Here is a 10,797-nt window from a genome sequence, read left to right on the forward strand (position 1 = left end):
AAGGGGTTGGGGTTGAGCCTTTAGTGATAGGTGGGATTCGGAATGGCAGGAGGGAGAGGGAAGGCATTCCAGGTGGAGGGAATGGCTTGAGCAGAGGTAAAGACATTCCTTTATTCTGTCAATTAGCAAATACTTACTGGGTATCTGCTGTGTCCCAGGTACTAATCCAGGCCCTGGGGATGCAGCAGTGAACACATCACAGTGTCTGGCCTCCTGGAGGAGGCGTTTCTTTATGTGTGTGTGTGTGTGTGTGTGTGCACGTGCGTGGTGGGGGAGACAGAAAAGGGAATAAGTCATTACAGTACACAGCGTGTTACACTATAGGCAGTGCTATGAAGGAACAAAACAGCAGGATAAAGGACAGAGCTAAAAAAGGGTTTGGAGGGTGGTAGGTGAAGCTTCTCGGAGAAGGCAATGGCACCCCACTCCAGTACTCTTGCCTGGAAAATCCCATGGATGGAGGAGCCTGGTAGGCTGTAGTCCATTGGGTCACTAAGAGTCGGACATGACTGAGCGACTTCCCTTTCACTTTTCACTTTCATGCACTGGAGAAGGAAATGGCAACCCACTCCAGTGTTCTTGCCTGGAGAATCCCAGGGATGGGGGAGCCTGGTGGGCTTCTGTCTATGGGGTCGCACAGAGTCGGACATGACTGAAGTGACTTAGCAGCAGCAGGTGAAGCTTCTTAGACGAGGTGGCAAATGAGAAAACAAAACAGCAAGTGAAAAGATCTTGAGATAGGATTTTAGTTTGTCTGCGGAACATCAAGGAGGCCACAGTGATTGGAGCGGAATGATTTGGAATATTGTAAGAAGGTGTGTCGGAGAAGGCAATGGCACCCCACTCCAGTACTCTTGCCTGGAAAATCCCATGGATGGAGGAGCCTGGTGGGCTGCAGTCCATGAGGTCGCTAAGAGTCAGACACGACTGAGCGACTTCACTTTCACTTTTCACTTTCATGCATTGGAGAAGGAAATGGCAACCCACTCCAGTGTTCTTGCCTGGAGAATCCCAGGGACGGGGGAGCCTGGTGGGCTGCTGTCTATAGGGTCGCACAGAGTCGGACACGACTGAAGCAACTTAGCAGCAGCAGCAGCAGCAGCAGCAAGAAGGTGTGTGCTGAGGGAGAGGGCTGGTCTTGGGGCAAAAAGCAGATTATATAGGAATACACACACACACACACACACACACCCCCTCCCAGAACCAAGAAGACTCCTTTCTTCTTGGTTTGTCCCCTCCAGCACCCTCTGCTGGCAAAGTTCAGCATCTCACTGTACAGGGGACAACGCTGAGTCGGGCGCATTGTCTTAGAGCAGGCACTGAGGGGTGAGTTTGGGGTGGAGAGACAATACATTGATAACTGGCACAGCATCTTTGAGAAAGTCTTGACCAGGCCATTAGGGAGCTTTAGACCAAAAAAGGAGGAGTCTTGTATTGGGAAAAATGGACCCATCCCTAGAGCCCCCTTGTGCTCAGTCTTTGGCTAGGAGCAGCCCAGGGGACTCCGGCTTGGCAGGAACACTCAGGAGCTCTGAAAGGGTAGCAGCCAGAGATGGTCATACACCTACCCTCCTCACAGCAGGTTCTCTTGAGAGACATCTGAGCAGCACACCTCCGCGGACACCCTGGATGTGGATGGAGGGACTCAGCAGAGCAGCTGGGACAATATTCATTCAATCAACGAATACTTACTGTGCATCCACCACATGCAGACTCTGGGGGACTGAGTGAATGAGACCTCATTCCAGTGTTATGAGTTCCGGTCCTCATGAATCTGGAAGTCTGTAATTGTCACCCTAATCAATTACAGAACAAATGAATGCTAAGAGGGGAGGTATGTGGTACTGATACTTGGACTGACCTAATCTACAGAAGTCAGGGTGGGCGTCCCTGAAGAAATGTCTTCATGTTGAGATATTGTTGCCAAAATTCAGCCCCTGTACACTGGTGCCGGATTAAGCCTCAGAGACAGAGTTTTGAGAGAAGTAGGAAGAAATAGCTTTATTGCTTTTCCAGGCAAAGGGGGGCCACAGTGGACTAATGCTCTCAAGACTGTGACCTGCCCTGAAGGGGATGGTGAGGAGTGCTCGTGGACATTGTTCTGATTGGTTGGTGGTGAGGTAATTGGGAGGCAGCATCATCAACCTTCCAGTGCCAACCCGTCTGGGGTCTACATGCTTATGCATAGCACAGAGTTAACTTCTTCCACCTGATGGGTGGTTCAGTGTCTGCAAAACAGCTCAAAGGACATGGATCAGAATATTACCTAAAGTCCTTGCTGCTGCTGCTGCTAAATCGCTTCAGTCGTGTCCAACTCTGTGCGACCCCATAGACGGCAGCCCACCAGGCTCCCCCGTCCCTGGGATTCTCCAGGCAAGAACACTGGAGTGGGTTGCCATTTCCTTTTCCAATGCATGAAAGTGAAAAGTGAAAGGGAAGTCGCTCAGTCGTGTCCGACTCTTAGTGACCCAATGGACTACAGCCTACCAGGCTCCTCCATCCATGGGATTTTCCAGGCAAGAGTACTGGAGTGGGGTGCCATTGCCTTCTCCCTAAAGTCCTTGAGGAAGGACTAAAAGTCCTTGACTTTGTTTAATGGATAAAGTATTATTATTTTGTCTTGCTTGACTTTTCTTTCTGCATTTTCTCACTTCTCTGATTAAATTTATTCTTTGACTAAAGTTTTTCCACAGAAAAAAGGCAGGTGGAGGACACAGGCAGGCGTCTGTTCTGGGAGGGCCTCATGGGATCCTGTTTGGTTACAATATGAAAGATGACTAGGTATAAACTAGGTGAAAGGGGTGGTGGATCAGCATTTTAGGCAGAGAAAAGCATGTGCAAATGCCCTGTGCTAGTGAGGACCACGGCTTGGAAGAAGAAATAAAAGAAGCCAGTTGGAAGAGAAGGAAGAGATGGACAAGGGGAGACAGGGAAGGAGAAGACTCACCTGGAGCCCTGGAGTCTCTGCTTCCTCTTCTGAAGAGACAAATCTGGGGGAAAGCAGGAAGGGGCTAGAGTATGGGGAGCCTTGAACATCTATCTTTTAAAATGATCTTATTTATTTATTTTTGACTGTGTTGGGTCTTAGTTGCTACGGGAGCTTCTCTCTAGTTGCGGCAAGCGGGGGCTACTTTCTAGTTGCAGTGAGTGGGTTTCTCACTGTTGGCGGCTTCTCTTGTTGCAGAGCACAGGCTCTAAGGTGTGTGGGCTTCAGTAGTTTCGGCTCCTGAGCTCTAGAGCACAGGCTCAGTAGTTGTCATGCACAGGCTTTGTTGCTCCTCGGCATGTGGGATCTTTCTGATCAGGGCTCGATCCCATGTCTCCTGCATTGGCAGGCAGATTCTTTGCCACTGAACCACCAGGGAAGTACCATATGATTTTTTTGATATTTATTTTTATTTATTTATTCTATTTGACTGTGCCAGTCTTTACTGCAACATGTGGGATCTTCAGCTGCAGCATGTGGGATCTAGTTCCTGACCAGGGATTGAATGCTCTCCCCAGCCCCGCCACCCCTCACATTGGGAACACTAGAGTCCTAGCTACTGAACCACCAGGAAAGTCCCCATCCATTAAATTTTTATCTGAGAAAGGCATCTGCCTTCCCACCAGTTTCTGTCTGGCATGAGGGATTCATCTTTTAGTCACTTATCATGAAAGATGCTGGGGATGCAGACATGGAGCAGACAGGAGCCCTGGCCTTCTGGTCTCCTGGCCTGTGGGCAGGACTGGCATAAACTTGGCCAATCAGAGACTAAGGGAATAAGAGCTATAGGAATTTCTGATGGAATGTTTTGAACCCATTGTTTTGTCCTTTTGCTAGCAGCAGGAGTGGTTTGGACATAACTGAAGGTGTTGAACTAGGCAGGTGGTAAACTTTGTTTAGATTAATAAATTGCTAAGGAATTATGTCATGGGTAATAAATAAAATTGTCAAAATGGGCCTAGGGGAAAATTTTAATTTTTTTTCCTAGTCATTTTTCCTCTACAATAATACTGTGTAACAAACACCCCCAAAACTTGGTGGCTTATAACTTTGAGCATTTATTTCTGTCTTTCCTGGGCTTGTGGGTTGGCAGAAGCTCTGCTGGGATCTGCCAGGTTTAGTTCCAGGCTCTCCGTTGGTATTTTAGCTTCCTAGGGCTGCCATAACACAACCACAGACTGGGTGGCTTAAGCAACAAAAGTGTACTTTCTCATGATTCTGGAGGACAGAAGTCCAAGACTGAGGAATTCTCTGGTGGTCCAGTGGTTAAGACCGCAACACAGGGCACGCAGGTTCAATCCCTGGTTGGGGAACTAAGATCCTACATGCCACGCAGGGTGGTCAAAAATGAAAATAAATAAAAAGGAAAAGAAGTCCAAGATTGAAGCGTTGGTAGGACTGGCTTCTTTGGATGCCTCTCTCCTTGGTTTTTCCAGTAGTCATGTTGGATGTGAGAGTTGGACTATAAAGAAAGCTGAACGCAGAAGAATTGATGCTTTTGAACTGTGGTGTTGGAGAAGACTCTTGAGAGTCCCTTGGACTGCAAGGAGATCCAACCAGTCCATTCTAAAGGAGATCAGTCCTGGGTGTTCATTGGAAGGACTGACGTTGAAGCTGAAACTCCAATACTTTGGCCACCTGATGCGAAGAGCTGACTTGTTTGAAAAGACCCTGATGCTGGAAAAGATTGAGGGCAGGAGGGGAAAGGGATGACAGAGGATGAGATGGGTGGATGGCATCACCAACTCAATGGACATGAGTTTGGGTAAACTCCAGGAGTTGGTGATGGACAGGGAGGCCTGGCGTGCTGTGGTTCATGGGGTCTCAAAGAATGGGACACAACTGAGCGACCAAACTGAACTGACTTCTTGGCGTGCAGATGGGTTCCTTCTCATGGTGTCCTCACGTGGTCATTCCTCTGTGTGCATATCCATGGCGTCTCCACGTGTGTCCAGGTTTCCTCTCCTTCTTTTGAAACTATTTACTTATTTGGCTGCACCAGGTGTTAGTTGCAGCATGTAGGATCTTTGATCTTCATTGTTGCACGTGGGACCTTTTAGTTGTAGCATGCAAACTCTTAGCTGAGGCATGTGGGATCTAGTTTCCTGACCACGGATCAAACCTGAGCCCCCTGCATTGGGATTGCAGAGCCTGAGCCAGCAGACCACTAGGGAAGTCCCCAGATTTCCTTTTCTTATAAGGACACCAGGGAGATCAGTTGAAGGCCTTCCCCAATGACATCATTTAAGTTTATCACCTTTTTAAAGGCTCAGCTGGTAAAGAATCTGCCTGCAATGCAGGGGACCTGGGTTCAATCCCTGGGTTGGGAAGATCCCCTAGAGAAGGGAAAGGCTACCCATTCTAGTATTCTGGCTTGGAGAATTCCATGGACTGTACGGTTCGTGGGATTGCAAAGAGTCGGACATGACTGAGCGACTTTCACTTTCATCTCAATACTGCTACATTGGATGTATTGGGAGTTAGAGCTTTGACATATGAATTTGCAGGAAACACAAGCCAGCCCATAACACTTAGGTTTAGCGTTTTTCATGTGTCTTATTGTTCTGACACCAGCAGGCTCCCAGCACGTGTTCTTCTCATGACAGAACTCAGAGACTCCTGAGGGGGCAGAGATACAGTGGGGACTCATGGTACTCTGAAAGCCCAGGCTCAGAACCACACACAAAGAGCGAGCACCGAATTCCAGTGGCTAAAGCAAGTCCTGTGGTGCATCTGTTACAACTGCTACATTCCAAACCCCCTTAAAACTCAAAAGCATGAAACAACCATTTCCTTAGGCTCACCAATTCTGTAGGTTAGGAGTTTAGGCAGGGCACACTGGAAACTGGGCTTCCCAGGTGGCTCAGTGGGTAAAAAATCCTGCAATACAGGAGACACAGGTTTGATCCCTGGGTTGGGAAGATCCCTTGGAGGAGGGCATGGCAACTCACTCTAGTATACTTGCTTGGAGAATCCCATGAACAGAGAGACTGGCAGGCTACAGTCCATGGGGTTGCAAAACTTTCCTTATTGCCAGGTAGGTGTGGAATTCCAGGCTCCCAATGTGGTCTCCACTGACACTGCGGGGAGAAGGGGTGGTAGGAGAGGGCTCATTAACTGGCCAGCAGAGATGAAAAGTCCTGCTCCCTTGGCCTTATCTCATAACACCCCACATTGATAGTGGGTAGTCGGGGCACCTTGAATCAGGGAGGAAGCCTAGGGTCCCCACTCACCCTTTGTTGATCTAGTTGGCCATAATTTTCATAGTTTTTTTCTTTTCCCAGTGGTATTTGGCTGGAGTAGAGCTGCAATCATCTAAAACATCTATCTTGCTAGGATGTTCCTCTCCTAATCCTTTGAATAGACCGAGCTGGCTGCAGTTGGGGCTGTTTTTTCTTTTCTGTGCCCACTGGCTTTTTTGAGTAGCCTGCTACAACTTCTTCAACCCTAAGTCTGGGATCTCTGAGACAGAAAACCCAGAGAACTCACCACTGTGTTGTTCCCCATCCAACCTGCCTTCTTTTTACCTTTCAGGGCTTTCTTATGCTTGTTGCATATACAACTTCCAGGGATTTTAGTTTTACTTCTCAGGAGAAATAGAGGGAAGCACAGCCTCTCCATCTTCCTGGAAGTGGAAGTACAGAAGAGACGTTGTCTGTCCTGAGGAGTGTCCTCCAGGTTGCATTGTACTGATTGCTCGCCCATGTATCACTCACTGTGCTCCTCTGTCCCCTATATCTTCCATTCAGGGGTGGTCACAATTAGAGGCTTTGGCCAGATTCAGATTTAACTTTTTGGCAAGAGTATTCCGTGAATGTTCTTTTGCCAGGAGGCACAAGATGCCTTGCCGTCTTTGTGTGCCATTTGCAGCCTTCATTGGTCATTGTGTAGATTCATTAACTCATTAGGGGTACAGATGGCTTCCACATTATCAAAAGATGTCAACCTCAATTAGAGGCTTGAAAATGAAATTTTAAAGTATGGGATACTATTTTTCCATCGGCCAGATTGACAAAGATCAAGGAGTGTTAACAAGGATACTGGCAAGGGTTCAGAAGACAGGCAGTCACAGGATGCGTTTTGGGTGTCTCCATCAAAGTGACAAAAGGCCTGGTAATACCACTTCTATAAATAGCCTGTGGATACACATGCATGTGTGCAAAACGATGGATCCGTGAGGTAGCTCAGACAGTAAAGAATCTGCCTGCAATGCAGGAGACCTGAATTCGATCCCTGGGTCAGGAATATTCCCTGGAGGAGGGCATGGCAACCCACTCCAGTATTCTTGCCTGGAGAATCCCATGGACAGAGGAGCCTGGGGGGCTACAGTCCATGGGGTCACAAAGAGTCAGACACAACTGAGTGACTAGCTACTACTACTACTACTACTGGGCATGTACATGTATAAAATGATGGACCCGTTGTTCACTGCAGTATGGTTTGGATTAGCAAAAGTGGAGAAGCACCAGTGGTGCCTCCCTCAAGCTGAATTTTCCAATTGACGTGCTACCAAGTTTTTCATAAGTTGTGGTAGATGTGATGGTGTCCCACCATGTGTCTTCAGACCAGCCTGAAAGGTCATGTGCAGCTTTGGTGGACAGTTTTCATTTAAGAAACAGGTACCTGGGTCTTCTTGATCATAGGTGTATGCTTGACAGGTAGGAAGTGCCAAGTACCGAGGAGAAATGACCTAGGAGCTGCCCTAGGCAGATGAGGGATGGGAGTTAGTGTATAAATACCTTGTGTTCTTGCCTCTAGAATGCTCCATGGGTCTATCAGTGGATCCTCTGAGAAGGAGCCCCATTGCCTGAAGTGGCAGGTTACTCATCATTGCATCTTCTGTTCATTTCCAAAGTCCCTCCCTGATCAACCCCTGATTCACTGTCCCCACTGCCCTGGGATCACCATTTAAACCACTTAGACTTAACTTAGTCTGCATGCTCAGTCATGTCCGACTTTTTGCGATCCCATGGACTAAAAGTCCACGAGATTATCTCGGCAAGAATATTGAAGTGGGTTGCCATTTCCTACTTCAGGGGATTTCCTGACCCAGGGATCGAACCCATGCCTCTTTTGCCTCCTGTACTGGCAGGCGGAGCCTTTACCACCAAGCCTATCTGAATCCTTATTTTAGGCTTTGCCTTTGGGAGGTATCCATGATAAGGTTAGAGCTTAGCCCCAAAACTAGTCCTCTCACCAGTCCCTAGAGCACTGGTGGTAAGGGGTGGGAGGTCTGACAACATAGCCTGATAAAGTTTATATAATATTTACGGTGCCAGAAACCCTTCTTAAGCACTTTACAAGCATAAAAATTTGCATGAAATCTGCATAACTACCCATCAGATAGGTATAATTATAATTTTACAGATGAGGAAACTCAGGCACAGAGAGGTTAAGTCACTTGTCCCAGGGCTCCCAGCTAGCCCTGGCAGTCTGGTTTTATAGTCTTGCTGCTGCTGCTGCTAAGTTGCTTTGGTCATGTCCGACTCTGTGCGACCCCATAGACGGCAGCCCACCAGGCTCCTCCATCCCTGGGATTCTCCAGGCAAGAACACTGGAGTGGGTTGCCATTTCCTTCTCCAATGCATGAAAGTGAAAAGTGAAAGTGAAGTCGCTCAGTCGTGTCTGACTCTTAGCGACCCCATGGACTGCAGCCTACCAGGCTCCTCCATCCATGGGATTTTCCAGGCAAGAGTACTGGAGTGGGGTGCCACTGCCTTCTCCTATAGTCTTGCTGCTGTATACTGCTATACAGCCTGTCTCTCCTCCGGCCCCTGCTGCTCCACCAGAATGAGATGAGCCTGGCCAAGGTTGGGCTCTTCTTTCTTGGACATCTGACTGCAGTGGTCACCTGCACAGCACACAACCACCCATCTGGGAGGACCGCCTAACCTCCACAAGGACCCTTCACAAAGGTCATGGAGCCACTGGAGGAGTTTGCTTTCCAGGTGCGCAGGGAACTTGGCATGAAGCCTGGGGGAGATTGTTGTTCATAAAAGTGATGGCCAGCTAGCTGTAGGGGAATGTTCCACTTTATCAATGGTTTGCAGATAAGGGCCTTATTATTGTTGTTGTTTATTGTTATTATTTTTACAGTGCAACTGGATGGGGGCACAGCTGTTTTCTTTTCCTTCAGTGAGTGCAGGGGTTGAAGTTTGAGGGCAGCATTTTCACATCAGCACAATTTAAGCCAAGCTGATATGGGCACTGGTCATTTCCCACTCGGCATCAAATTTACAAACCATGAAAAACATGTAAGACAAATGTGGTGGACTAGGCCACTACATTGTTATACTTTAAAATTTTACTCATAGAAGACTGTTTTCTTAACTTTATGTCCGTATTCTCGGTACCTTAGTGTTTCAAGATTGACTCCCTCCAACTTCAAGACGGAGTTGTTAAAAGTCTGTGATAAGACCATTTAAGTTGATAAGAATTCACAAGACTCTTTATCATGAAATTACTAAGTTAATTATTCATGTGTGAACCTACTGAAATGGGATGCTTTAAATAATTTAGGAGGAAATTAATACTCCATATGCCCTGAATTCTAACATTAGTACATGGATATCTATTAAAAATCAAAGAAGACAAATTAGTAGGGATCATATATGTTCATTTCTATTATTTATTATAGATTAAGAAAAAATTCTTGGTTTTTCCCCCCCCCTGATTCATGACAAAGGCTGTGATGGTGGAGACAGAAAAATGGAGAGCTGGATATTATGTAATGAATTTGATCATAAGTTGATGATTTTTCTAAGATTTGTTAACTTTAAAGAATTACACAAGCAAAGCACACAATCATTATCTTAAACTTTAAGAAATTCAGAAGGGTATAAAAAAGTGAAAGCTAACTTTCAACTCTTAGCTTGATAAAAGATTTTTTAAAGCAATAAATAGGTGCTGAATTTTACAAAATACTATTTTGATATCTTCTGAAATACCATAACGATTTTCTTTATTAATGCTTCAGTACAATTACACTGAAAGATTTCTTATACTGAGGCAATCTTATTTACCTGGAATAAACCCTAGTAGGTCATGAGGTATTCTTTTTATATTTTTTTGGATTCCATTTGTTAATATTATACTTAGACCTTTGGCTTGCATGTTCATGAGTGAATTGGTTTAGAATTTGCTTTCCTTTCCTTCTTTCCCTTTCTTCCTTCTCTTCCTTTGTGCTGTACAGCCTTGCTCAGTTTTAATAAGTTATATAATTAAAAAAAAAGACCTTGAAAGCTTTAGGTCATTTCCTGTGTTCTAGAACGCAGTTATTTTCTTAAATACCCAGAATGAAAAAGTTCATTTGGATTTGAAATTCACTTGATTACAACATTGTATTTGTCAATTTTAAAAAGGGAAGAACAATTGGAACATTAAAAACATAATTTCAATTGTTCTGGAATAGTTTAACATTTTCTTTTATCACTTACCAGAGGTGACAAAGTCTGGTAGTGCTGACTAACAAGAATTTGAAGAGATTATCATTAATCTTGATCAGGAATTGTGTAAACCATTTTGATCATAAAACCTCTTGTATATAAAAGTTGCAAAAAATTTAAAAAAATGAATTAGACAAAAAAAAAGTTGTATTCACAGGAATAAGATCAAGTTTTTTAAGGAATATATTTTAAATAATATATTTAGATTAGTAGTCAAAATTAATTTTTCATATCCTAGGACATGTCATATTGCTATATTTTTCTCATCATAAAAATATATGGAAATGAATTTTTCCCCAGGACCCACATAGACGTCCAAAATCCCTTCCAGCTTTTCCTCAGTGTGCAATTCCAATATTTTATGTG

Source organism: Bubalus kerabau, chromosome 13, assembly GCF_029407905.1.
Source record: "Bubalus kerabau isolate K-KA32 ecotype Philippines breed swamp buffalo chromosome 13, PCC_UOA_SB_1v2, whole genome shotgun sequence".
Classification (NCBI taxonomy): Eukaryota; Metazoa; Chordata; class Mammalia; order Artiodactyla; family Bovidae; genus Bubalus; species Bubalus kerabau.